Source organism: Sciurus vulgaris, assembly GCF_902686455.1.
Source record: "Sciurus vulgaris genome assembly, chromosome: 8".
Lineage (NCBI taxonomy): Eukaryota > Metazoa > Chordata > Mammalia > Rodentia > Sciuridae > Sciurus > Sciurus vulgaris.
In genome coordinates, this window is record NC_136468.1 from 129,805,628 (window position 1) to 129,833,190 (window position 27,563).

The 27,563-nt window shown below is 40.8% G+C and overlaps 1 pseudogene across 1 annotated transcript in view; it reads right to left on the reverse strand.

The window, feature by feature from the left end:
• Nucleotides 1-13,222: 13,222 nt before the first annotated feature.
• Nucleotides 13,223-27,563, reverse strand: part of LOC306667707 (GRIP and coiled-coil domain-containing protein 2-like) — a 47,893-nt pseudogene continuing 33,552 nt past the window's right edge. Inside the window, exons 19-20 of the transcript XR_013766744.1 lie at nucleotides 22,888-23,090; nucleotides 13,223-14,495 (exon numbers count right to left, since the gene is read on the reverse strand). The product of XR_013766744.1 is annotated as a GRIP and coiled-coil domain-containing protein 2-like (transcript). The remainder of the gene's footprint in view (nucleotides 14,496-22,887; nucleotides 23,091-27,563) is intronic.

Consider the following 27,563-nt stretch of genomic DNA (forward strand, 5'->3'; position numbering starts at 1 on the left):
TACACAATGTGCCAAAGCCTTAAAGAATTTTTCAGTCCTTACTCAACACCAGAGTACTCATGCTGGAAAGAAGTAAAACTGTGAAGAATGTGGCAAAGATTTTCATATAAGATCATTGCTTACTGGACACCAGAGAATTCATACAGGAGAGAGGCCCTACAAATGTGAAGAATGTGGCAAAAGTTGTTTTTCAAAGCTCAAAGCTTACTCTGCGTGAGAGAATTCATACTGGAGAGAACTCCTAAAACTGTGAAGCATGTGGCAAAGGTTTTTATTACAGATCAAGCCTTTTGATACACAAGAGATTTCATACTGGAGAAAAACCCTTCAAATGCGAAGAAAGTGGCAAAGTTTTTAGTCAAAGAGCAGGCATTACTGTACACCAGAGAATTCATACTGGAGAGAAGCCCTACACATATGAGGAATGTGGCAAAGGTTTTAACCAAAGATCACCTTTTAAGGAACACCAGAAGATTCATACAGGAGAGAGGCTCTACACATGTGAAGACCTTACATCTTTACAGATGTAAAGAATGTGGTAAATGTTTTTCTCAAACATCGCAACTTAAAGTACACCAGAGAACTCATACTGCAGAGAAGCCATGGAACGGTAAAGAATGTGGCAAAGCTTTTAGTCAAAGATCAAAGCTTGCTGAACACCAGGAGATTCATACTGGAGACTGGCCCTACACAGTTGTGAAGAATGTGGCAAAGGTTTTTCTTACAGATCGAACTTTATTCAACACCAGAAAAATCATACTGGAGAGAAGCCCTAGCAATGTGAAGAATGTGGGAAAGGTTTGAAGTAAAGAGCACATCTTGAAGATCACCAGAAAATTCATACTGGAGAGAAGCCCTGCATATGTGAAGAATGTGGCAAAGGTTTTAAAGGTCATATTTTAAGAAACATAAGAGAATTCATACTGGAGAGCAGCCCTACAAATGTGAAGAATGTGACAAAGCTTTTTGTTGTAGGTCAGTACTTGCTCAACACCAGAAATATCATACTGGAGAGAAACCCTACAAATGTGAAGAATGTGGCAAAGGTTTTATCCAAAGATTATACTTTATTGACCACCAGAGAATTCATACTGGAGAGAAGTCATAGTATTGTAAAGAAAATGGCAAAGGTTTTGATTGAAGTTCATGCTTTACTCTACATCAAAAAATTCATACTGGAGAAGACCTTCTTAAATGAAACATTGTGCCAGTGACTCTAAGATTGTTTAAACCCTTATTCCACACCAAAGGAATTATAGCAAGTAGAAATAGAAATGTTAAAAAAAGTGACAAAGTTCCCAACAGTTGTTTATTCACACCTTATTCCACTCTTGAAAATTCATACTTTGAAAGTATAAGTGGAAAAATTATCACAAAACTTTTAGTCATCATTCAAACATTACTAAGAATTGAAGAATTCATAGTGCACACAAACCCTAAAATTGTAAGTAATGTGTCCAAGCCATTAATCAAATTTCAAACATTTTTCAAAATATGAAATTTCATACCTGTAGTGAACGTGGAATAACATTTGTCCAAAATATATACCATTGATAACAAAATACTTAAAATAAAAATCCTTTTCAAACTAAAAATAAATAAATAAATAAATAAAAATTAAAAAAAGAACACTGTTTTAAGTGTCCTCCATTGAATAGTTGACACGTGTCTGACCTACTTTTTATTTTGGGGGTATTATTTATAGGGAATTATAGCAGGTATGTGATAGTGGAATAAGAAGTCTTCCATCCATTTTATTCTTTTCCTCATCATTTTTGTGAATAAGGATAAGATAGTTATTCCAGCGCAGATATTTCCCACTTGTATGAATGGATGCTGGGTGTCACCTGCTGCTTGGATGTGTGCATATTATGCTTGACACTAATATTGTACTTGATGAGTGGCAGGAAGCCAGTACTGAAGTTGAGCTCTTGTTTTCTAGCAGCTATACTCAAGATCCTTGGTGTGCCTTCTGTAGTTCTGGCTGCGCTCTTCAAGTTCTTCAAGGTGACGGCCTGGTCATCAGAATCATGGCTTCTGCCCTTAGAGCATGTAAAGCATTGTTTCATGAGTGGGGAAATGGTCATGTGGAAGGTTCCTGGGAGGAGAGATCATTGATAATGGACTGTGTGCCTCACCAATGAACTGTTTTTTCTTCTTTGGTTTTCAAGAAGAAAGTGCCTTTAAACACCTGTGCACCTGGGAATCCAGGCATCTGCTTCACTTCAGAAGAAGCATTCATGATTCATTTCAAGAAGACTTGAGGAGGAAGAACTGAGCTTCAGGTATACCACTGGTACCTTGCATTGCAGATGGGTTAGAAGAGAGAAGAGCTGCTTCATGGGATTTTATCCCATTTGTCCTGAAAGCCCCACACACAGATGAGTCCCCAACATATTTAGAAGCCATTTCCCAACCTTTTTTAATGGAATTGAATCAGAACCCCTGATGATGTGGAAGAGCCATAATTAGTTTGGATGTTAATCACATATTTCATTCCTGAGCTCATTGCTCAATCCAGCCATTCTGCCTTGAGTACGTGAGCTTCTATTTAAATCGCAGGCAGTGCTCTTGCTTTGTGAGAACATCACCCTGATTCAGTGACCCCGATGCAGGCTACAGTCACTCAGCGTTCTTGTGAAGGCCTATTGGTGTGGCTGGTCTCTGACATCCTCATCCAAGGGTCTGTTGTAATTTTGTGTATTTGGAGTCCTATAAGCCTCTTGAACTTGATTTTCCATTTCATTCTTCAGATTTGGGAAATTTTCTGATATTATTTCATTGAATACATTGTTCATTCCTTTGGTTTGTTTCTCTAAGCCTTCCTCAATCCCAATAATTCTTAAATTTGGCCTTTTTATGATATCCCATAGTTCTTGGAGATTCTGTTCATGATTTCTTACCATCTTCTCTGTTTGTTCAACTTTGTTTTCAAGGTTAAACATTTTGTCTTCAATGTCTGAGGTTCTGTCTTCCAGGTGTTCTATCCTATTGGATATGCTTTCTATGGAGTTCTTAATTTGGTTTATTGTTTCCTTCATTTCAAGGATTTCTGTTTGGTTTTTTTTCAATATCTTTAACTCTTTATTGAAATGATCTTTTGCTTCCTGTATTTGCTCTTTTGACTGTCGATTGGTGCGATCATTCAATGCCTGCATTTGCTCTTTCATCTCATCGTTTGCTTCCCTGATCATTTTAATTATGTACATTCTGAACTCTTTTTCTGTCATTTCTTCTGCCATGCTGTCATTGGGTTTTATTGATGTAACATCTAGATTTGTTTGGGGCATATTCTTCCCTTGTTTTCTCATGTTGTTCAGGTATCAGTGGACCTCTGAGATATTGCAGATTTCCTCTATTGACTTATAATGTCCCTGAAGATTTCTAGTATATCCCCTCTTAGCCTTCAGTAGGCTGAAGTCTTGGAGGAAGTTGATAGTGCGGTGCTCCACAAGGAAGCTGCCTCTCTAGGGGTCGTGGCCTTCAGGTGGGGTATATTCCCTGCTAGTGGGCAGAGGTGCCTCCACTTGTTGACCAATGGTCGTCCAAAGGGGACCTAGGCTACGGGCTGAGGCAAAGCCTGTTTGGGCCTGTGTCTCTGGTTTTACCGTCCTTGTGGGAAAACCTCACCTGGCAGGGAAGACTCACCCAGTGGGGAGGTCTTGCTGGTTGGTTCCCCTCCTAGAGGTTCCCCTCAATCTACAACTACTGCCTAGGCTGGGCTGCCTTCCTCTGCAAAGTTTCCAGGGGCCCGGCCTTACCTCCTGGGCCTGGGAGCCTCACCCTTCGCAGATGAATCTCCTTAGGCTGCCTCTCCTCAGAGAATCTGCCCGCAGTCCTGGAACTTTGTTCCGCCCCTAAGCGTGTCTCTGTGCGGCTCTTCCACTAAGAAGCCTCCTAGGTCCTGGGAACCTGCTCTGCACCTAATTGCCTGGCTATGCGGCCCCTCCTCTGAGCAGCCACCTGGAGCCCTGTACAATCGCTCAGAGTCCCAGAGACCTGCCACACGCCTCTTCCTCCAGACAGCTGCCCCGTGTTCCGGTGCAGTCACTAGGAGTCCAAGCAACTCACTGCGAGCCTCCTCCTCCCGCCAACCGCCCATAGCCCTGGGCAGTCACTCCAAGTGACCCTCCCCGTTCCTCCTCCTCCTCCAGGTAGCCCCCCGGGTGTTCAGGAGTGGTCACTGTGAGTCACTCTGAGTCGCTCTGAGTCTACGTGACCCGCTGCACGCCTCCTCTGGGCAGCCACCCGGAGCTCTGATGCGGCCACTGGAGACCAAGCGACCCACTGCGCTCCTCCTCCAGGCAGCCCCCTGTGTTCAGGAGCGTTCGCTTGAAGTCCAAACAACTCACCACTTGCCTCCTCCTCTGAGCAGCCGCCTGGAGCTCCAACGCAGTCACTGTGAGTCCAAGCGACCCGCCGCGCTTCTCCTCCTCCTTCTCCTCCTCCGGGCAGGCCCCGGTGTTCAGGAACGGTCGCTTTGAGTCCAAACACCTCGCCACGCAGCTCCTCCTCCAGCAACCGCCTGTAGCTCTGGTATAGTCACTCCGAATCCAAGCAGCCACGCTCCTCCTCCTCCTCCTCAGGGCAGGCCCTGGTGTTCAGGAATGGTCACTCTGAGTCCAAACAGCTCTCCTCACAGCCCCTCCTCTGGGCCGCCACTCGGAGCCCCAGTGGTTGCTCCGAGTCCCAGCGCTGTGCTGAGCGGCCTCCTCTATGATGCTCCCAGTTGTCCGAGTTCACTGCTCTAGCGGGGGGAGAGGCGTCTCGCCAGGCAGCTCTACTTCACAAAGTTCCCTGCGTTCCGGGACTACCACCCCATCCGGGCCACCTCCCCAACGGGAGAGACTCACCCGCTGCTTTGAGTTGGTCCCAAGTCTATCAATTTCTCCTCTTTTGAATCCTGAGTCCTGGAGCAACATGAAATGCGGCCACCCTCTAGTCCACCATCTTGAAACCTCCCAGGTATAGTCTTAAAAATTAAGTTGTTTAAGGGAACAATATAAGTATTATATTAACTTACTGATTAACTCAATCCCTCACTCAAACTATTTGGCGTGGCTGCCATGTCTTCTCCTTTCCAGGGTCACCTTTTCCCCTTTCTTGTACCATCTCTATCTTTCTCTTTCACTTTACTCTGCCTCTTCCCACTTCCCAGTCCAAATTCCCAAAGGACCTGAACAAAGCCCTTCATTTAAGTCCACCCTTAGGCTGCAGCTGAGATAGGCACCTGCCTCTGTAATGTCTATCTTGCTCAAAGAAAGGCCAAGGCCAACCTTCAGATATGGTGGGCATCCTGGTCAAACTGGTGCACACCAAAGTGGTGGTCTATATTCCTTTTTGTAGGAGACTGGGTAGGGGTTGGTGGTCTCAATAAGAACACACTGGAACTCCTAGGCTCAAGAGAGTTTCCCAATAGGCTCAAGGAAGCATCCCAAGCAGCGGAACTACTGGTGTGCACCAGTGCAGGTGGCTTGGTCTGCATTCTCTTAAGCACCCAGAAGGTCTCAATTGTGTAAGGGCAGTTGTGAAGGAGTTTGCATTTCAAACCCATAAGCCAATTTAAAATCCCAGAGAGCAGGGCACAGTGGTGCAGGCCTGTAATCCCAGTGGCTTGGGAGGCTGAGACAGGAGGATCTCGAGTTCGAAGACAGCCTCAGCAGAAGGGAGGTGCTAAGCAACTCAATGAGACCCTGTCTCTAAATAAAATACGAATTAGGGCTGGGGATGTGGCTCAGTGGTCAAGTGCCCCTCAGTTCAATCCCTGGTACCACCCCCCCCCAAAAAAAAAAAAAAAAAAAAAAAAAAAAAACAACCCAGAGTCAGTGTCTAACAGAAGAAAAGCAGCCATAAAAATATTTTTAAATATTTTAATAGAGATATTAAAATAATTGTTACATTTCCTCATTGCTGAAGCCAAATATGCCTTTTGTAATCAAAGTAATTTTATATCATGCAACAAGTTGTTTTTGTTATAATCATTAAGTATAGATGATATTTCAAGACAACTTTAGATGGATTTCAAAAGGCCTAGGCTCAAAGAGAAAGTAAAATTTATTTAAGTGTTATAGTTATACTGTATGCTGCTGGCACACTCATATTCACAGTTTTATAAAGTGAAAAAAGCTAAACTTTTAAAGTCAACTCTGAAATAGATACATTTTCTTTAATACATTCACTAGTTAGGTCTGTTCTAAGATGGGAGGAAAGACAGAAAGAAGAAATATTTTTTAAAGAACAAACTTGAGGGGGTCTAGAAGATGGCGGCCTAGAGGGTGGCTGCATTACGTGTTGCTCCAGAACTCAGGATTCAAGAGAGGAGATATTGAGACGCTTGGGACCAACTCAAAGTAGCCGGGTGACTCTCACCCCCTGGGGGGGCATCCCGGATGGGATGGGGGTCCCGGAACACAGGAAACTTTGTGAAGTAGAACTGCCGGCGAGATGCCCCTCCCCCCGCTGGAGCGCCATAGAGGAGGCCGCTCGGCACAGCGCTGGGACTCGGAGCAGCCACTGGGGCTCCGGCGGCTGCCCCGGGGAGGAGTGGCGGGGAGAACTGTGTGAACTCAGGACACCGGGGCCTGCCCTGAGGAGGAGGAGAGGAGCGTGGCCACTTGGATTCGGAGAGACTGCACCAGAGCTGAGGGGGATGCCAGAGGAGAAGCCGCGCGGCGAGCTGTTTGGAATCAGAACGACGCTTCTGAACACCGGGGCCTGCCCTGAGGACGAGGAGGAAGAGGAGCGGCCGCTTGGATTCGGGTGACTACACGGGAACTACAGGCGGTTGCCAGAGAAGGGGCTGCGTGGCGAGCTGTTTGGACTCTGACCACTTCTGAACCCCGGGGCCTGCCCGGAGGAGTAGGAGAAGGAGGAGGAGGAGCGCGGCGGGTCCTTTGGACTCGCAGTGACTGCATTAGCACTCCAGGCGGCTGCTCAGAGGAGAAGGCGAGTGGTGAGTTGTTTGGTCTTAAAGTGACAGCTCCTGAACACAGGGGGGCTGCCTGGAGGAGAAGCGTGGTGGGACGCTTGGTCTTGAGGGGCCACACCAGAGCTCCGGGCGGTGCCCAGAGGACCCGTGCAGCGGGTCACGTGGATTCAGAGCCACTCAGAGGGACTGCTCCTGAACACCCGGGGGGTTATCTGGAGAAGGAGGAGGAATGGGGAGGGTCACTTCGACTCGGAGTGATTGATTGCCCCGGGCTACGGGTGGTTGGTGGGAGGAGGAGGCACGAAGTGAGTTTCTTGGACTCCTAGTGACCGCACCGGCATACTGGGCGGCTGTCTGGAGGAAGAGGCCTGTGGCGGGTCTCTGGGACTCAGAGCGATTGTTCGGGGCCACAGGTGGCTGCTCAGAGGAGGGGCCACGCAGCCAGGCGATTAGGTGCAGAACAGGGTCCCAGGATCTAGGAGGCTTCTGGGTGGAAGAGCCGCACAGAGACAGGCTTAGGGCGGAGCGAAGGTTCAAGGCCTGTGGGCAAATTCTCTGAGGAGGGGCAGCCTAAGGAGATTCATCTGCGAAGGGTGAGGCTCCCAGGCCCAGGAGGTAGGGCCGGGCCCCTGGAAACTTTGCAGAGGAAGGCAGCCCAGCCCAGGTAGTAGCTGTAAATTGAGGGGAACCTCTAGGAGGAAACTGACCAGCGAGACCTCCCCACTGGGTGAGTCTTCCCTGCCGGGTGAGGTTTCCCCACAAGGACAGTAAAACCAGAGACACAGGCCCAAACAGGCCTTGCCTCAGCCCACAGCCTAGGTCCCCTTTGGATGACCATTGGTCAACAAGTGGAGGCACCTCTGCCCACTAGCAGGGAATACACCCCACCTGAAGGCCACCACTCCTAGAGAGGCAGCTTCCTTGTGGAGCACCGCATTATCAACCTCCTCCAAGACTTCAGCCTACTGAAGGCTAAGAGGGGATATATATAGAAATCTTCAGGGTCATTGTGAATCAACAGAGGAAATCTGTAATATCTCAGCGGTCCACTGATATCTGAACAACATGAGAAAACAAGGAAAGAAAATGCTGCAAACAAATCTAGATGTTATATCAATAAAACCCAATGACAGCATGGCAGAAGAAATGACAGAAAAGGAGTTCAGAATGTACATAATTAAAATGATCAGAGAAGCAAACGAGGAGATGAAAGAGCAAATGCAAGCATTGAATGATGAGATGAAAGAGCAAATGCAAGCATTGAATGATCGCACCAATCGACAGTTAAAAGAGCAAATACAGGAAGCAAAAGATCATTTCAATAAAGAGTTAGAGATATTTAAAAAAAACCAAACAGAAATCCTTGACATGAAGGAAACAATAAACCAAATTAAGAACTCCATAGAAAGCATATCCAATAGGATAGAACACCTGGAAGACAGAACCTCAGACATTGAAGACAAAATATTTAACCTTGAAAACAAAGCTGAACAAACAGAGAAGATGGTAAGAAATCATGAACAGAATCTACAAGAACTATGGGATATCATGAAAAGGCCAAATTTAAGAATTATTGGGATTGAGGAAGGCCTAGAGAAACAAGCCAAAGGAATGAACAACCTATTCAATGAAATAATATCAGAAAATTTCCCAAATCTGAAGAATGAAATGGAGGCTTACAAGAGGCTTACAGGACTCCAAATACACAAAATTACAACAGACCCACACCAAGGCACATTATAATGAAAATACCTAACATACAAAATAAAGACAGAATTTTAAAGGCTGTGAGAGAAAAGAACCAAATTACATTCAGGGGGAAACCAATACGCATATCAGCAGATTTTTCAATCCAGACCCTAAAAGCTAGAAGGTCCTGGAACAACATTTTTCAAGCCCTGAAAGAAAATGGATGCCAACCAAGAATCTTATACCCAGCAAAACTTACCTTCAAATTTGACGATGAAATAAAATCCTTCCATGATAAACAAAAGCTAAAAGAATTTACAAAAAGAAAGCCAGCATTACAGAACATTCTCAACAAAATATTCCATGAGGAAGAGATGAAAAACAAAGAAGCAAATCAGCAAAGGGAGGAATTATCCTAAAGGAATTGTCAAATAAAGGAGGAAACAAGTTGTGTCAAACAAATAAATAAACAAAATTTTAAAAATGAACCAAATGACCGGAAAACCAAATCATTTCTCTATAATAACCCTGAATGTTAATGGACTGAATTCATCAATCAAAAGACATAGACTGGCAGACTGGATTAAAAAGAAAGATCCAACAATATGTTGCCTGCAAGAGACTCACCTCATAGAAAAAGATACCCATAGATTAAAGGTGAAAGGATGGGGAAAAACATACCATGCACATGGACTCAGCAAAAAAGCTGGAGTATCCATCCTCATTTCCGATAATGTGGACTTCAAGCCAAAGTTAGTCAGAAGGGATAAAGAAGGTCATTTCATACTGCTTAAGGGAAGCATAAATCAGCAAGATATAACAATCATAAACATCTATGCCCCAAACAGTGGCTCATCTATGTATGTCAAACAAATCCTTCTCAATTTCAGAAACCAAATAGACCACAACACAATAATACTAGGTGATTTTAACACGCCGCTCTCACCACTGGACAGATCTTCCAGACAAAAATTGAGCAAAGAAACCATAGATCTCAACAACACAATCAATAATTTAGACTTAACGGACATTTATAGAATATTCCATCCAACCAAGAGTGAATACACTTTCTTCTCAGCAGCACATGGATCCTTCTCTAAAATAGACCATATATTATACCACAAAGCTAATGTTAGCAAATACAAGAAGATAGAGACACTAGCATGTATTCTATCAGATCATAATGGATTGAAGTTAGAAATAAATGAAAGAGTAAAACACAGAAACTATTCCAACATCTGGAGATTAAACAATATGCTATTATATGATGAATGGATAACAGAAGATATTAGGAAGGAAATTAAAAAATTCTTAGAGGTAAATGAGAACAAAGAAACATCATATCAAAATCTCTGGGACACTATGAAAGCAGTACTTAGAGGGAAATTTATTTCATGGAGCGCATTTAATAAAAGAAGTAAAACTCAACAAATAAACAACCTAACACTACAGCTCAAAGCCTTAGAAAAAGAAGAACAGAACAGCACCAAAAGTAGTAGAAGACAGGAAATAGTTAAACTCAGAGCTGAAATCAATGAAATTGAAACAAAAGAAACAATACAAAAAATTGACAAAATAAATAGTTGGTTCTTCGAAAAAATAAACAAAATTGATAAACCTTTAGCCACACTAACAAAGAGAAGACGAGAGAAAACCCAAATCACTAAAATTCGGAATGAACAAGGAAATATCACAACAGACAGGATGGAAATACAAAACATAATTAGAAGCTATTTTGAAATCTATACTCCAACAAAATAGAAAATTTCGAAGACATCAACAGGTTTCTAGAGACATATGAATTGCCTAAACTGAATGAGGAGGACATAAACAATTTAAATAGACCAATTTCAAGTACTGAAATAGAAGAAGTCATCAAAAGCCTACCAACAAAGAAAAGTCCGGGACCAGATGGGTTCTCAGCCGAGTTCTACAAAACCTTTAAGGAAGAGCTCATTACAATACTTCTCAAAGTATTCCATAAAATAGAAGAGGAGGGAACCCTCCCAAATTCATTCTATGATGCCAATATCACACTGATACCTAAACCAGACAGAGACTCATGAAGGAAAGAAAATTTCAGACCAATATCCTTAATGAACATCGACGCAAAAATTCTCAACAAAATTTTAGCAAATCGCATACAAAAACATATTAAAAAGATAGTGCACCATGATCAAGTGGGTTTCATCCCAGGGATGCAAGGTTGGTTCAACATCAGGAAATCAATAAACGTAATTCACCATATTAATAGACTTAAAGTCAAGAATCACATGATTATTTCAATAGATGCAGAAAAAGCATTTGATAAAATACAGCACCCCTTCATGCTCAAAACACTAGAAAAAATAGGGATAGTGGGAACATTCCTTAATATTGTAAAGGCCATTTATGCTAAGCCCATGGCTAATATCATTCTAAATGGTGAAAAACTGAAAGCATTCCCCCTAAAAACTGGAACAAGGCAGGGATGCCCTCTTTCACCACTTCTATTCAACGTCGTTCTTGAGACTCTGGCCAGAGCAATTAGACAAACCAAAGAAATTAAAGGGATACGAATTGGAAAAGAAGAACTCAAACTATCCCTGTTCGCTGATGACATGATTATATATTTAGAGGAACCTGGAAATTCCACCAGAAAACTCTTAGAACTCATAAGTGATTTCAGTAAAGTAGCAGGTTACAAGATCAACGCCCATAAATCCAACGCATTTTTATACATAAGTGATGAATCTTCAGAAAGAGAAATTAGGAAAACTACCCCATTCACAATAGCCTCGAAAAAAATAAAATACTTGGGAATCAATCTCACAAAAGAGGTGAAAGACCTCTACAATGAGAACTATACAACACTAAAGAAAGAAATTAAAGAACACCTTAGAAGATGGAAAGATCTTCCATGTTCTTGGATAGGAAGAATTAATATTGTCAAAATGGCCATACTACCTAAAGTGCTATACAAATTCAATGCAATTCCAATTAAAATCCCAATGACGTACCTTACAGAAATAGAGCAGGCAATTATGAAATTCATCTGGAAGAATAAGAAACCCAGAATAGCTAAAGCAATCCTTAGCAGGAAGAGTGAAACAGGGGGTATTGTAATACCAGATCTTCAACTCTACTACAAAGCAATAGTAACAAAAACGGCATGGTATTGGTACCAAAATAGAAAGGTAGATCAATGGTACAGAATAGAGGACACGGACACAAACCCAAATAAATACAATTTTCTCATACTAGACAAAGGGGCCAAAAACATGCAATGGAGAAAAGATAGCCTCTTCAACAAATGGTGCTGGGAGAATTGGAAATACATATGCAACAGAATGAAACTAAACCAATATCTCTCACCATGCACGAAACTAAACTCAAAATGGATTAAGGACCTCGGAATCAGACCAGAGACCCTGCAGATTATAGAAGAAAAAGTAGGTCCAAATCTTCACCTTGTTGGTCTAGGACCAGACTTCCTTAACAGGACTCCCATAGCACAAGAAATAAAAGCTAGAATCAACCACTGGGATAGATTCAAACTAAAAAGCTTTCTCTCAGCAAAGGAAACTATCAGCAATGCGAAGAAAGAGCCTACAGAGTGGGAGAATATCTTTGCCAATCATACTTCAGATAGAGCACTAATCTCCAGAATCTATAAAGAACTCAAAAAACTCTACTCCAAGAATTCAAATAATCCAGTCAACAAATGGGCTAAGGAAATGAATAGACACTTCACAGAAGAAGATCTACAAGCAATCAACAAACATATGGAAAAATGTTCAACATCTCTAGTAATAAGAGAAATGCAAATCAAAACCACCCTAAGATTCCATCTCACCCCAATTAGAATGGCGATTATCAAGAATACGAGCAACAACAGGTGTTGGCGAGGATGTGGGGAGAAAGGTACACTCATACACTGCTGGTGGGGCTGCAAATTAGTGCAGCCATTCTGGAAAGCAGTGTGGAGATTCCTTAGAAAACTTGGAATGGAACCACCATTTGACCCAGCTATCCCACTCCTTGGCCTATACCCAAAGGACTTAAAATCTGCATACTACAGAAATACAGCCACATCAATGTTCATAGCTGCTCAATTCACAATAGCCAGACTGTGGAACCAACCTAGATGCCCTTCAATTGATGAGTGGATAAAGAAACTGTGGTATATATATACTATGGAATATTACTTAGCCATAAAGAATGATAAAATTATGACATTTGCAGGCAAATGGATGAAATTGGAGAATATCATGCTAAGTGAGATAAGCCAATCTCAAAAAGCCAAAGGACGAATGATATCGCTAATAAGTGGAGGTTGACACATAATGGGGGGGAGGGAAGGGTTAGAGTTAGGGTTAGGGAGGGGGGCAAGTATGGAGGAAGGAACTACTGTATAGAGGGTAAAGAGGGGTGGGAGGGGTGGGGGGAAGGGAAAAAATAACAGAATGAATCAAACAACATTGCTCTATGTAAATTTATGATTACACAAATGGTATGCCTTTACGCCATGTACAAACAGAGAAACAACATGTATCCCATTTGTTTAAAAAAAAAAAAAAAAAAAAAAAAAAAAAAAAAAAAGAACAAACTTGACATGTCAGCAGCAAATTCAGTTAACCTAAGCTGGAAGCCAGCGTTCCCAGTAATTGAGGTACAAAGTCAGTTCTCTAGTTGAGCCTAAACATTAAGAATATAAATTGAGAGCATACTGTGTAGTGACTTATTAACAAATAAATATTAAAATTAGAATTCTCAAATTTTGATTTAAGAACGCAATTTTGATCTAATCAATAAAATATATTCAGAGACATCAAAAGTAAGTAACACTAACATCTAGGGTTATTTACCAGAACTGTGAAAATACAGCACTGAGGTACAGGTGTCTTTCTAAAATCCTGTTGGGTGGAATGCTGAGGGAACAACACCGTCTGTCAGGCACCAGAAGCACCAATTTCAGTTTCAATTCCAAGAAATAGAGTTGCTGTTCTGAGAAGTTCTTATTTGGGGAGATGGAGAATTCTCAGACTCATGACTTGTAAGTAGTGGTACCATAACAAGAACCTAGAGATATCACCAAATCAACCCCAGCGAAGCTGGTGGTCCAATGTATTCATGGTGGTATATCAGCCAGTAAACCAGCACTTCTGACCACATAACAAGTGTTGAGATAATACACTTTGGAGAAAAAAAGAACAGTTAATCTTTAAGCAAACAACTAAACTGCAATTTAACTTAACCTCATAATTAACTGAAGAATATTTACTTCACATTCCCTTAACAAAAATCAACTTTAACAATAAATTATTTTCCTTTATATTCTAATTGCCATTTTTTCTCAGCAACTTATTAATAACAGCTTATCTGCAAGTCTGATCTTGCAACAGTCTTGAAACATTATTTTATGAGCTTATATTCCAGTTGATATGGTACCCAAATTTAGTTTAACTTCACAATTCACAGTACCGCCTAGAAATGGGCGGGTCCTGAGATTTGAGAGAGGGGAGTGACTTCATCCTTTGTGTTTTCATTCAGTGTCATGCAAGGCAGATCACAGAAACTGCAGTGTCTGTGGTGTTGAGCTGCAAGGCTGTGAACTGGCATTAACACTTTAAGTTGTTCTACTTGTACTCCAAGCTGACGCTCTTTAAATACATCTGTTATATAATATATATATATATATACACAGACAAAGGAGGGTGCAAACACATGTACATACTTTTTAACAGAAAAATAACAGTAATATAAATGAACAAATTTTTTTCAAAATGGATTCTATTTGGTTAATGAAGAATTTTCTTTCCATCCATCTATTGAAGTCCAGACCAACTATGCAGACAGGATGCCCACCCAGAAGAACAGGAAGCATTTTCTTCCTCAACTTTGGAAGGTAAAAAAAAAAAAAGTATTAAATTTTTCTCAATATGAAATCTATATTCTAGAATCATTCTGTAATATAAGTGAATAATGTCTTTTTCACTAATTATATACCATCTAAAAGATACATTAGTTACTATTCTAATTTCCTTCTTAAGAATATGAAATTGGATTTCCTAGGTTGAACCAATTTAATGCTACTTTTTGTTGGGGGGTGGGTAACCAGTGATTGAACTCAGGGGCACTCGACCACTAAGCCACATCCCGGCCCTATTTCGTATTTTATTTAGAGACAGGGTCTCACTGAGTTGGTTAGCACCTCACTTTTGCTGAGGCTGGCTTTGAGCTCGAGTTCTTCCTGTCTCAGCCTCCTGAGCCGCTGGGGTTACAGGCAGGTGCCACTGCACCTGGCTTAATGCTACTTTTACGTTTTATATTTTAATTTTCAAACAGTGACACGTAACCTAGAACTTAACCCCTCAAAAGTGGCTTCATTAAAAAAAAATCTAGCTATAAATATTACACAAAAATGATTTTCTATGAATAAACAATATCACCAGTACATAAGAAATGCCTCCACTACTCTGAAATAGCATCTCTGCTCATGATACTTTGATGTTATAAATCAAATCCTGTTGTTGAATATTCAGTAGTTGTATTCCTCTATAAGACAATTTCATAATAAAGTTTCTAGCACAACTAATTACTATTGACAAGGGGAATTTCTCCATATTCCTTTAAACAGAAGTCTTTACATAACTTGGAGTCTAAAACCAATAGAATTATGGTAAACCACAAGGCTAAAACAAAAACATTTTAACCATTTAAAAAATCAGATTTACTGAGGTACAATTTACTTAGGGTGAAATTCGCCCTTCTTGGTGCTCAGCCTCATACAGCCATGTACCTCTACCCCAAGGGGTCGCGTTCCCTCCCGCTCAGAGTTCGCCCTGGTCTTCCCTGGCAACATATAGTCTGTTTTCTGCATATTCTTTTTTTTTTTTTTTTTTTTGTACTGGGAATTGAACCCAGGGGCATTGTATCAGTGAGCTAAGTCCCCAACCATTTTTTATTTATTTTATTTTTATTTAATTTTATTTATTTAATATTTTATTATTTTATTTTATATTTTATTTTATTTTATTTTTATATTTTATTTTATTTTATTTTATTTTATTTATTTTACATTTTATTTTAGACAGGGTCTTCCTCATTGCTTAGGGCCTCACTAAGTTGCTGAGCCTGGCCTCAAAATTGCAATCCTCCTGCCTCAGTCTCCTGAGTTGCTGGGATTACAGGTGTATGCCACCATACCCAGTTGTTTTCTACACAGCTTTATATGAGACAGAGTACACGTTAGACGTTTATAAAAAGTGCCAAACTTTCCCAAAGTGGTTATAACACTTGTGTTGCTGAGTATTTCAGTTATTCTTTTTGCCTTTTATTATGATCAACAATGATACTGGCTTAAAGTTTAGAAAAATTCCAGGCTTCCAAAAATTTCAGAGAGTTTCTCTTGCACTTTTTAATTACATGATTTGTACATTAAAATGTCATATGATCTGATATTTTCATAACCTTGAAAGAAAGGTGAATACCCCTTTCTATTACAGCCTTTCCTTTCCTCCTCCCATCCCTAGAGGTAATTGTTACTGCATTTACTGTGTACCCTTTCCAGTCCCTGTTTTCATACACATATACACCACAGTTGATCTCATGGAGAGAAGCATCATCAAAATTTTAAATGGTAGAACTCTTTCTATGGTTTACAAGCCATTTCCTTTCCTTTTCTGTTATAGTCTGCTTTTACTCTAATAGTATTACTTAGGGTATTGCTTAGGAACTTGTGTAACAAATCACCACAAACTTAGTGGTTTTAAACAATACACATTTGTTATCCTGCAGTTTCTGTGGGTCAGAAGATCAGGAATGGCTGTTTCAGGGTCTCTAAAGGGCTGCAGTCAAGATGGTGGCTGGGCTGGTTCTCACTTAGGCTGGACTGGAGGATTTGCTTCCAAACTCAGGTGACAGCTGGCAGAATTTGTTCCTTGAGGCTGCTGGCCTCAGTTCCTTGCCACATGAGCCTCTCCAACATGGCAGCTTGCTTTATCAAACTGTACAGAGAGTTTTCTAGTAAGACAGAAGTCACACTCTCTTGTAACTATCTGCCCTTCTGTATTACTGGTTGGAACTAAACTCACTAGGTTAGCCTCTGGCCATAAAGACAGGATTACACAAAAGTGAAAATTTCTGGAAGAGGTAATAATGAGGTAAGGACTTTCTAGAAGCCTTTTTCCAGCAATCTGCATAGAGTATGACTTCAAGAAAGCTGGAAGAAGAGATATTGGAAGAATGCAGAGTTAGGGGATGATCAAATGTGCACTGATCATGTTTTCTGAGTGAGGCCCACTTGCCCCCAAGGATGAGTCAGAAGATTGGAAACATTTCCCCAATGGAAATGCAGACTGTTGGATGCTCATCTAGGATGAATGGTATACTCAAGTACAAGCCTTGTGACACAACAAAAATTCAGTCTGTGCTGACTTCTGGCAGGGCCTGCCCTGATTAGATAATATTCCTGGCAGCCGTTCCTCTCCCTCAGTTAAAAGGCTGGAGAAATGCTGGTCTGAAAGAGGATGCACTTGCTCCTGCACCAAGCATCTGTTTTCTTCTGATAAGGTTTTTCATTCTTTGCAAATCAAGTCAAGTGAGTATGCATATTCTTCCTGCAAGTTTGCAGATAATTAAGAAAAGCCTATGACAATCTTGGCCAGTTTTCCTGTTGTGTTGTTGGCCATTTCCTTCTTTATTTACTTTTAAAGATTATTAGACCTTGATGAATATATGGTGTAACAAAATAGAAGTCTATAAATTGCAATCTGATTGAAGAGTAAAGAAAATGTAGAAAAACAACTTTTAGCTCTAGCTTGAACAGCAAAACTGAGACGATTCTGCACAGAGCAGTACTGCATTGCTAACTTATTTGGGGAGCAAAGCTGCTTATCATTAAGTTCTATCTCAAGCAGAAAAGAAAATTTCCAAACTGCTGAGCTCTATCAGGGAGAGGCGTGTGAGTTAACATTTGTGGTGCAAGCAGAGGGCAGCCTCACTTCTTTGCAGTATCTACTTGAAACTACTTGTTTGGGGACTACTGCTGCACTTTAAGTTGATTTATCTTACACAGAAATGTAACAGGCTATCCTGAGCAGCTCATGATACCTGCTTGGGGTTTAAGTTGGATTTCTACTGGGTGTTTATCACAAGGAGTTTGAGTAGGGTAACTTACTTTACTTCCTGAACTGATGTTTTGCAAATATTTCTGACCTTACCTTATAGTGAGAAAAACTAAAATTTACAGCAGGAACTGGTATAGGCAGATAGACACCAACACTTATGTACCTATGTAAACTTTCAGGAAATAATTCTTATTTTCCCCCCAGGTACTGGGGATTAAACCCAGAGCCTCACAAATGCTAGGAAATCATCCTATCAGCCCTTTATTTTGAGACAGGGTCTAAGTTGGTCTTGGACTTGCAATCCTTTCATCTCAGCCTCCTGAGCAGGTGGGATTACAGGTGTGCACCACTGTGCTTGGCTCAAGAAATAATTCTTACCCTCACTGGATTCAATGTATTCTTACGTTTGTCTTATTCTTTTTTACTTTATTTATATGATACCAGGGATTGAACCCAGAGGAGCTTAACCACGAAGCCACATCCCCAGCACTTTTTATTTTTTAATTTGAGAAAGGGTTTTGCTAAATTGCTTCAGGTCTCACTAAATTGCTGAGGCTGGCCTTGCAATCCTCCTACATCAGCCTCCTGAGTCACTGGGATTACAAGTGTGCACCACTGTACCTGGCTTACTCTTAATATATTTTGGATGCAATTCACCAAATTAATTTCAGTTCATTAATTGGTAACAACCTCAATGAAAAACATTGCTATTTACTTTATACAAAATCAGACATCACAAATATTACTTTTGCTGAAGCTGAACTTGAACTTTTGATCCCTCCTTTCTTAGCCTCCCCAGCTGCTGGGATTATAGGCGTGTGCCACCACATCAGGCTGTTACTTTTTTTTTATGTAGATGGACACAATATCTTTATTTTATTTGTTTATTTTTATGTGGTGCCAAGGATCGAACCCAGTACTTCACCTGTGCCAGGCAAATGCTCTACCAGAGTTAAACCCTGACCTCTGTTACTCTTTTCAAGGTGAGAAAATGTGTCTTTTTTCTCTGCTTTTGAAATATCTCTTTGTCTTGGTTTTACTTATTTATTTTTGCTTTTTAGATTTTATTGGAGTTGCTGAACTTTGGTTGTATATCCTTCAGTCCTGAAAAAATGTCAGCCATTCTTTTCACATATTATCTCTGACCCATTCTCTGTCTTCTCCTTTTAGAACATTTACTATTATTTTAAAACAATGATGCCATTTATACTGTTTATTCTGAGGTACACACACATGCATGCACATGTGCATTCACTTACAATTATGGACTAAACCAGCAACTCTGACCAAATCACAACTTCCTCTTCAATTCCCCTTCACCCTAAATTGCTTCTCTCAAATTCTCCTTCCTGTTCTGGAACACTTGTCAGAGACTATAGGGTTAGTGCAAAGCACAGTCCCAGCCCAGGTCATTCCATACATTTCTCTAGGAGTGCAGGACACCTTCCATATCAACTTCTTGTTCTAAAGCATTTTCCTGATAAGGAAGTTCATTTTACAATTCTAAGCCAAAAGGAGTAGGTGTGGGAGGGAACAGGGCAGCCTTCATGTAGAGGTCCCAATCCTGCCAGAAGTTCAGTTATTAAATGTATGGTCAATGTTTTAATTCTATGCTTTTTTACAGTTTATTTTCTTGTTTCTTTATAGTGAATTTTGCATAATTCCTTCTAACCTGTATTCTGGGTTACACATTCTCTCTTAAGCCATATCTATTATTAACTATCAGGTTTTGATTTTTTTTTTTTATACCAGGGATTGAACCCCAGGGGACTTAACCACTGAGCCACATTCCCAGTCCTTTTTATTTTGAGACAGGGTCTACTAAGTTTTCTTAGGTCTACTAAGTTGCTTAGTTGCTGAGACTGGCTTTGAATTTGCAATCCTCCTGCCCAGTCTCCCGAATAGGGATTGCAGTAGTATACAACTACAATTGGCTATAAGTTTTTTTTTAACAAGTTATCTTTTACTCATATGGATAAGTAAATAATCTGTAAAGATTTAATTTGTTTAATAAATTAGTGGAGTTTCCCTATTCATTTACAGGACTTTGTAAAAGTATACAATAGAATTTTGGATTTCTAAAGAACCCCCTTATACATTTTAGATGGAATTACAAAAAAAATTTCTAGTTTAGTCTTCTTTAGATCTTTTAATTAATAGACCTTCAACTTAATAGGAACCATTTGGGTGTTTGTATCACTTATATTACATTAAACATGCTGGACTTTTAAAAGGGAACTATTATACATGCTAAATAGTTGGATAATGTATTATTGTTCTAATAAAATTATCTTTAAATTTAAGAAAACATGTTATTCTTTTTCTTTCTTTTTTTTTGTGGTACCGGGGATCGAACCCAGGGCCTTGTGCTTGCAAGCCAAGCACGCTACCAACTGAGATATCTCCCCAGTCCCAAGAATACATGTTACTCTTAAAATGAAGAAATAAGTTTAGTTTTTAAATAAAAAGGATAATATATATATAAAAGCAAATTTATGACTTAGGGTAACTATCTTACTAAAAATATACATGATATGTTCTTATTTTGGATCTTGTGACAAAAATACTCTTGTGGCTATGGTAATACACTCAATAGCAAAAAAAAAAAGAGAGATTATCATCAGTACTGAGAATATTCCTCCATCACTATGAAGATATAGGAAAACAGATTCAAAGAAACTATCAATACTATATATGAAGTATTTCTGCAAATAATTAGGTCTGAATCTTACCAGGCTTTTAGATCAGGGGTTCTGAAAGTATGATGTTCAGACAAGGATTATCAGCATCAACTTGCTAAAATGCAATATATTAACTACAGGTGTAGCTAGGTGGTAAAGCACTTGCCTAGCAGCATGTGTGAGGCCTTGAGTTTGATTTCTAGCACCAAAAATAAAGAAATAAAAATGCAAAATTGTAGGTGGGGGGGTCCAGCTTTTTTTTTCCCCTGTACCAGGGATTAAATACTCAGCCATATCCCCAGCTCTTTTTATATTTTATTTTGAGATGGGTCTTGATAAGTTACTTAGGGCCTCACTAAACTGCTGAGGCTGGCTTTGAATTTGTGATCTTCCTACCTCTCCTCCCAAGCCACTGGAGTACAGGCATACATCACTGCACCCAGCTGCCATCTGAGTTTTAATAAATGCACCAGATGTTTCTGCTCACTCAAACTGAGGACTATTCTAAATTTATCAGTTTACTTAGTATTTACAGGGACAGAGAAACATGTTAAAGAACCAACAAGATAAGAAAATCAGTCAAAAGTGGTACATCCATACATTCTGGGTCATGTGATGTCTCAGAACATACACAGCACTACCTAAAAGGTATTTCTGTACCCACCCAATTGCATCTGGATCTAATCAGAGAATTAACTTCCTATTTATGTACAATAATGGAACAAATACTGCTACCTTCAAGTGCCAAATCCAGAATACTTAACTACTATAGGACAAATGACGAATTTCCTCAATTAATAAATGGCATGTTTAACACAGGAACATGGAATTACTATATCCTAAAAAGAAAAAAAAATAAAGAATCTAAACATACAACAACAAAACACAAGCTGCCTGGTGCAGAAGTACAAGCCTATAATCTCAGTTATTCTGGAGAGTGAGGTAGAAGGATGGCAAGTTCCAGATTAGCCTCAGCAATATAGTGAGACCCTGTCTTAAAAAAAAGGAAGCGGGGATGTAGCGCAATGGTAAAGAATCCCTGGGCTCAACCCTCAGTACTAAATTAACAACAAGAACAACAAAAACCCCTGAAAAATCCAAAATGAAACATAATACATTCCTCCAATGAAAAACCAAAACCAAAACACAACACAACAAAGGAAATCAATCAAATGCAATGTATGAGCCCTATTTGTGATACTTAAGACAGTTCAGTCTTTTTACAAGAACCATGTATATAAAAATGGACTGAATGTAGATGATGGAAGAATTCAGGGAAATGAAAGGATGTGTGCAATTTGCTTTGAAATCTCTAGTGCTCCCCTATCTCTGTGAAAAGACTGACCATGAGTTGAAAATTTTTAGAGATGGGTGACAGCTACAAAAGCCACTATTGTAATCTCTCTGCATGCTTGCAAATGTTAAAAATAGAGATGTTTTAAAATGAAACCCAAGCCAGGCATGGTGATGTATGCATGTAGTCTCAGTTACTTGGGAGGCTAAGGCTGGAAAATTGTTTTAGCCCAGGAGTTTGACACCAGCCTGGGTAACATAGTGAGATCTCCATGTCAAAAAACAAACAATAAAAACAAAAACTGAAACAAAACAAACAAAAAAACTAACCCCAAAATAAAACCATGATATCAAGATGAAGTATGAAACCAGGAACTCAGCAGCTGTATGAGAAGCATTTCAAATTGTTTATGCAACACACCATCCAACTTAATTGACATGAAAATTTAAACTCCACAATAGGACAGTTGAAAAGCTTCATTCACTTGGAAAGTGGACTGCAGGATATGGGCCACTGTCCTGATGTTCCAGGACTGTCTGCAGGCGGGAAGAAGATAGAGGTAAAGTAGGAGAGGAACAGCTCAATACGTTTTTTTTTTTTTTTTTTTTAAATGTATGCCAGGAACAGTGGCATGTACCTGTAATCCCAGCAGCTTGGGAGGCTGAGGCAGGAGGATCATAAGTTCAAGGTCAGCCTCATCAATGAGGCCCTAAGCAACTCATTGAGACCCTGTCTCTAAATGAAATATAAAATACTGCTGTGAATGTGGCTTGGTGGTTAAGCACCCCTCGGTTCAACCCCAGGTACCAAAATAAATAAATAAATAAATAAATAGGAAGAAAGTATGATCTAAACAAAACCACATTCAAGTCAATACCAGAACTCAACACCACAATACAAATCCAAACTCAAAGAGTGATAAGATCAAAATAAGCCATGTATTATATTTTCCTGAGTGTTAAAATTATATAAATGTACTATTGCTGCCCCCAAATGTTAAAAAGTCAGCTTTTCAAATCTAGTTGCAGGCTACACATATGATAGAATCAATCAAGTGAACAAAATTTAAATGATATAATTTTAAAAATTATAGTATCATGAAATATGTATAGGCACATACATTCTTAACTACAGGCTAATGGTTAGTGTAAATAGTAAACAGAAGTGGCAGCTCCTTTCACATACCTTGAGCAATGGTAGCAAGTTTTTCCCTTTTCTTCTGGGCTGAGTTGCAACACTGTATCTATAACCGGAGGCAGTCTCTCTCTTTCACTACCTGGTTTCAGGAAAATGAACTGTAATAAGACATTCTTCAAGTACTCCAGGTTAGCAACAGACTTCTCTCCCTCTTGATTTCTTTCCAATCTTCTTATTTCACTTTTGAGGAGCTGTTAGAGAAATGAGTTAAAAATAGGTTTTTACCAGTTTCTGGTAAACATGGCAGACTGAACCCATGCATTTTTCTTTTCTCCGAACATCTGCCTCCCCATGACAATAAAGAAAGCCCTAGGAGAAAAGAATAAATGATCTATATCAGGAAATTCCAAGAAGACGGGAAGTAGATAAAGGAGTGGAACTGACTCACTCCAGTGCCTTTCTAAGTACCACTAATAAGAGTAGGGGATGCAAAGTTCCTGCCTTGGAAGCACAGCACATCATGGAAATGGGGGCTGAAAACTGGGGGACTAATGGGAAATCTAGAAAATGAGCCATGGCAGACATAAGCTGGTATCATGATGCTCTCATCACCTACTCTGTAGAACATGAGCTGAGGAAGGTGAGCAAGTTCGAGAACAGGCACTGAAATAAATGTCCACCACTTCTACTAACCCTCCGCCCTTGCCTTTCTCACACAGCCCAGGCAGACAGGATACCCACAGTGAACGGCTCTTGATCAAAACAAAATTCTATTTCAGGATAAAGTGAACATTCAGAAGCCTAAGACATCATTAACTATTACCAGAAAAATGAGGCAAAGAATGATATGAAAAAGGTAGTTAGGAAATTAAAATCTTTGAGGAGGATTTCCAGGTTTAAACCAAACTATAGTTTTCGTTATACTGTATTTCATGATTTTCGATTAGCCATGGAATTCAGCAAACTCTGTCATAAAATCCAGGGTCATTTTTAAAAAGTGACCAGAAGGAGGTTTCAAGATGGCGGCCTAGAGGGTGGCTCCATTTCATGTTGCTCCAGGACTCAGGATTCAAAAGAGGAGATATTGATAGACTTGGGACCAACTCAAAGCAGCCGGGTGAGTCTCTCCCATTGGGGAAGCGTCCTGGATGGGACGATAGTCCCAGAACGCAGGGAACTTTGTGAAGTAGAGCTGCCGGCGAGATGCCCCTCCCCCCGCTGGAGCAGTGAACTCGGACAACTGGGAGCATTGGAGAGGAGGCCGCTCAGCACAGCGCTGGGACTCGGAGCAACCACTGGGGCTTCGGTGGCTGCCCAGGGGAGGAGCGGCGAGGAGAGCTGTGTGGACTCAGAACACCGGGGCCTGCCCTGAGGAGGAGGAGGAGCAGCGTGGCCGCTTGGATTAGGAGTGACTGTACCGGAGCTGCAGGTGGTTGCCAGAGGAGAAGCCGCACGGGGAGCTGTTTGGACTCAGAGCGACGCTTCTGAACACCGGGGACTGCCCTGAGGACAAGGAGGAGGAGGAGCGCGGCCGCTTGGATTCGGAGTGGCTATACCAGAGCTACAGGCGGTTGCCAGAGGAGAAGCGGCGCGGCGAGCTGTTTGGACTCAGACCACTTCTGAACACCAGGGTCTGCCCGGAGGAGTAGGAGGAGGAGGAGGAGGAGCGCGGCGGGTCGTTTGGACTCGCAGTGACTGCAGTAGAGCTCCAGGGGGCTGAACAGAGGAAGAGGGGACTGGTGAGTTGTTTGGACTTAAAGCGACCGCTCCTGAACACAGGGGGGCTGCCTGGAGGAGAAGCGCAGTGGGTTGTTTGGTCTCGAGTGGCCGCACCAGAGCTCAGGGCGGTTGCCCAGAGGATGCGTGCAGTGGGTCACATGGATTCAGAGCCACTCAGAGCGACCGCTCCTGAACACCTGGGGGGTTACCAGGAGGAGGAGGAGGAACGGGGAGGGTCATTTCGACTCAGAGCGATTGATTGCCCAGGCCTACGGGTGGGTGGTGGGAGGAGGCACGCAGTGAGTTGCTTGGATTCCTAGTGACCACACCGGAATACTGGGTGGCTGTCTAGAGGAAGAGGTGTGTGGCGGGTCTCTGGGACTCAGAGCGATTGTATGGGGCCCCAGGTGGCTGCTCAGAGGAGGGGCCGCATAGCCAGGCGATTAGGTGCACAGCAGGGTCCCAGGATCTAGGAGGCTTCTTGGTGGAAGAGCCCCACAGAGACACGCTTAGGGGCGCAGCGAAGGAACCAGGACTGCGGGCAGATTCTCTGAGGAGGGGCAGCCTAAGGAGATTCATCTGCGAAGGGTGAGGCTCCCAGGCCCAGGAGGTAGGGCTGGGCCCCTGGGAACTTTGCAGAGGAAGGCAGCCCAGCCCAGGCGGTAGCTATAAATTGAGGGAACCTCTAGGAGGGAACTGACCAACGAGACCTCCCCACCGGGTGAGTCTTCCCTGCCGGGTGAGGTTTTCCCACAAGGACGGTAAAACCAGAGACACAGGCCCAAAAAGGCCTTGCCTCAGCCTGCAGTCTAGTTCCCCTTTGGATGACCATTGGTCAACAAGTGGAGGCACCTCTGCCCACTAGCAGGGAAAATACCCAATCTCAAGGCCACCACTAGTAGAGAGGCAGCTTCCTTGTGGAGCACCACATTATCAACTTCCTCCAAGACTTCAGCCTACTGAAGGCTAAGAGGGGATATATATAGAAAACTTCAGGGACATTGTAAGTCAATAGAGGAAATCTACAATATCTCAGCAGTCCACTGATACCTGAACAATATGAGAAAACAAGGAAAGAAAATGCTGCAAACAAATCTAGATGTTATATCAATAAAACCCAATGACAGCATGGCAGAAGAAATGACAGAAAAGGAGTTCAAAATGTACATAATTAAAATGATCAGGGAAGCAAACAATGAGATGAAAGAGCAAATGCACGCAGTGAATGATGAGATGAGAGAGCAAATGCAGGCATTGAATGATCGCATCAAAAGACAGTTAAAAGAGCAAATACAGGAAGCATAAGATCATTTCAATAAAGAGTTAGAGATAATGAAAAAAAAAACAAACAGAAATCCTTGAAATGAAGGAACAATAAACCAAATTAAGATCTCCATAGAAAGCATATCCAGTAGGATAGAACACCTGGAAGACAGAACCTCAGACATTGAAGACAAAATGTTTAACCTTGAAAACAAAGTTGAACAAGAGAAGATGGTAAGAAATCATGAACAGAATCTCCAAGAACTATGGGATATCATGAAAAGGCCAAATTTAAGAATTATTGGGATTGAGGAAGGCTTAGAGAAACAAACCAAAGGAATGAACAATGTATTCAATGAAATAATATCAGAAAATTTCCCGAATCTGAAGAATGAAATGGAAAATCAAGTTCAAGAGCCTTATAGGACTCCAAATACACAAAATTACAACAGACCCACACCAAGGCACATTATAATGAAAATACCTAACATACAAAATAAAGACAGAATTTTAAAGGCTGTGAGAGAAAAGAACCAAATTACATACAGGGGGAAACCAATATGGATATCAGCAGATTTTTTCAATCCAGACCCTAAAAGCTAGAAGGGCCTGGAACAACATTTTTCAAGCCCTGAAAGAAAATGGATGCCAACCAAGAATCTTATACCCAGCAAAACTTACCTTCAAATTTGACGATGAAATAAAATCCTTCCATGATAAACAAAAGCTAAAAGAATTTAAAAAAAGAAAGCCAGCATTACAGAATATTCTCAGCAAAATATTCCATGAGGAAGAGATGAAAAACAAAGAAGCAAATCAGCAAAGGGAGGAATTATCCTAAAGGAATTGTCAAATAAAGGAGGAACCAAGTTGTGTCAAACAAATAAATAAATAAAATTTAAAAAATGAACCAAATGACTGGGAAACCAAATCCCATCTCAATAATAAACCTGAAAGTTAATGGCCTGAATTCATCAATCAAAAGACATAGACTTGCAGATTGGATTAAAAAGAAAGATCCAACAATATGTTGCCTACAAGAGACTCACCTCATAGAAAAAGATACCCATAGACTAAAGGTGAAAGAATGGGGAAAAACATACCATGCACATGGACTCAGCAAAAAAGCTGGAGTATCCATCCTCATTTCCGATAATGTGGACTTCAAGCCAAAGTTAGTCAGAAGGGATAAAGAAGGTCATTTCATACTGCTTAAGGGAAGCATAAATCAGCAAGATATAACAATCATAAACATCTATGCCCCAAACAGTGGCTCATCCATGTATGTCAAACAAATCCTTTTCAATTTCAGAAACCAAATAGACCATAACACAATAATACTAGGTGATTTTAACACGCCTCTCTCACCACTGGACAGATCTTCCAGACAAAAATTGAACAAAGAAACCATAGATCTCAATAACACAATCAATAATTTAGACTTAACGGACATTTATAGAATATACCATCCAACCAAGAGCAAATACACTTTCTTCTCAGCAGCACATGGATCCTTCTCTAAAACAGACCATATATCATGCCACAAAGCTAATGTTAGCAAATACAAGAAGATAGAGACACTAGCATGTATTCTATCAGATCATAATGGATTGAAGTTAGAAATAAATGAAAGAGTAAAACACAGAAACTATTCCAACATCTGGAGATTAAACAATATGCTATTATATGATGAATGGATAACAGAAGATATTAGGAAGGAAATTAAAAAATTCTTAGAGGTA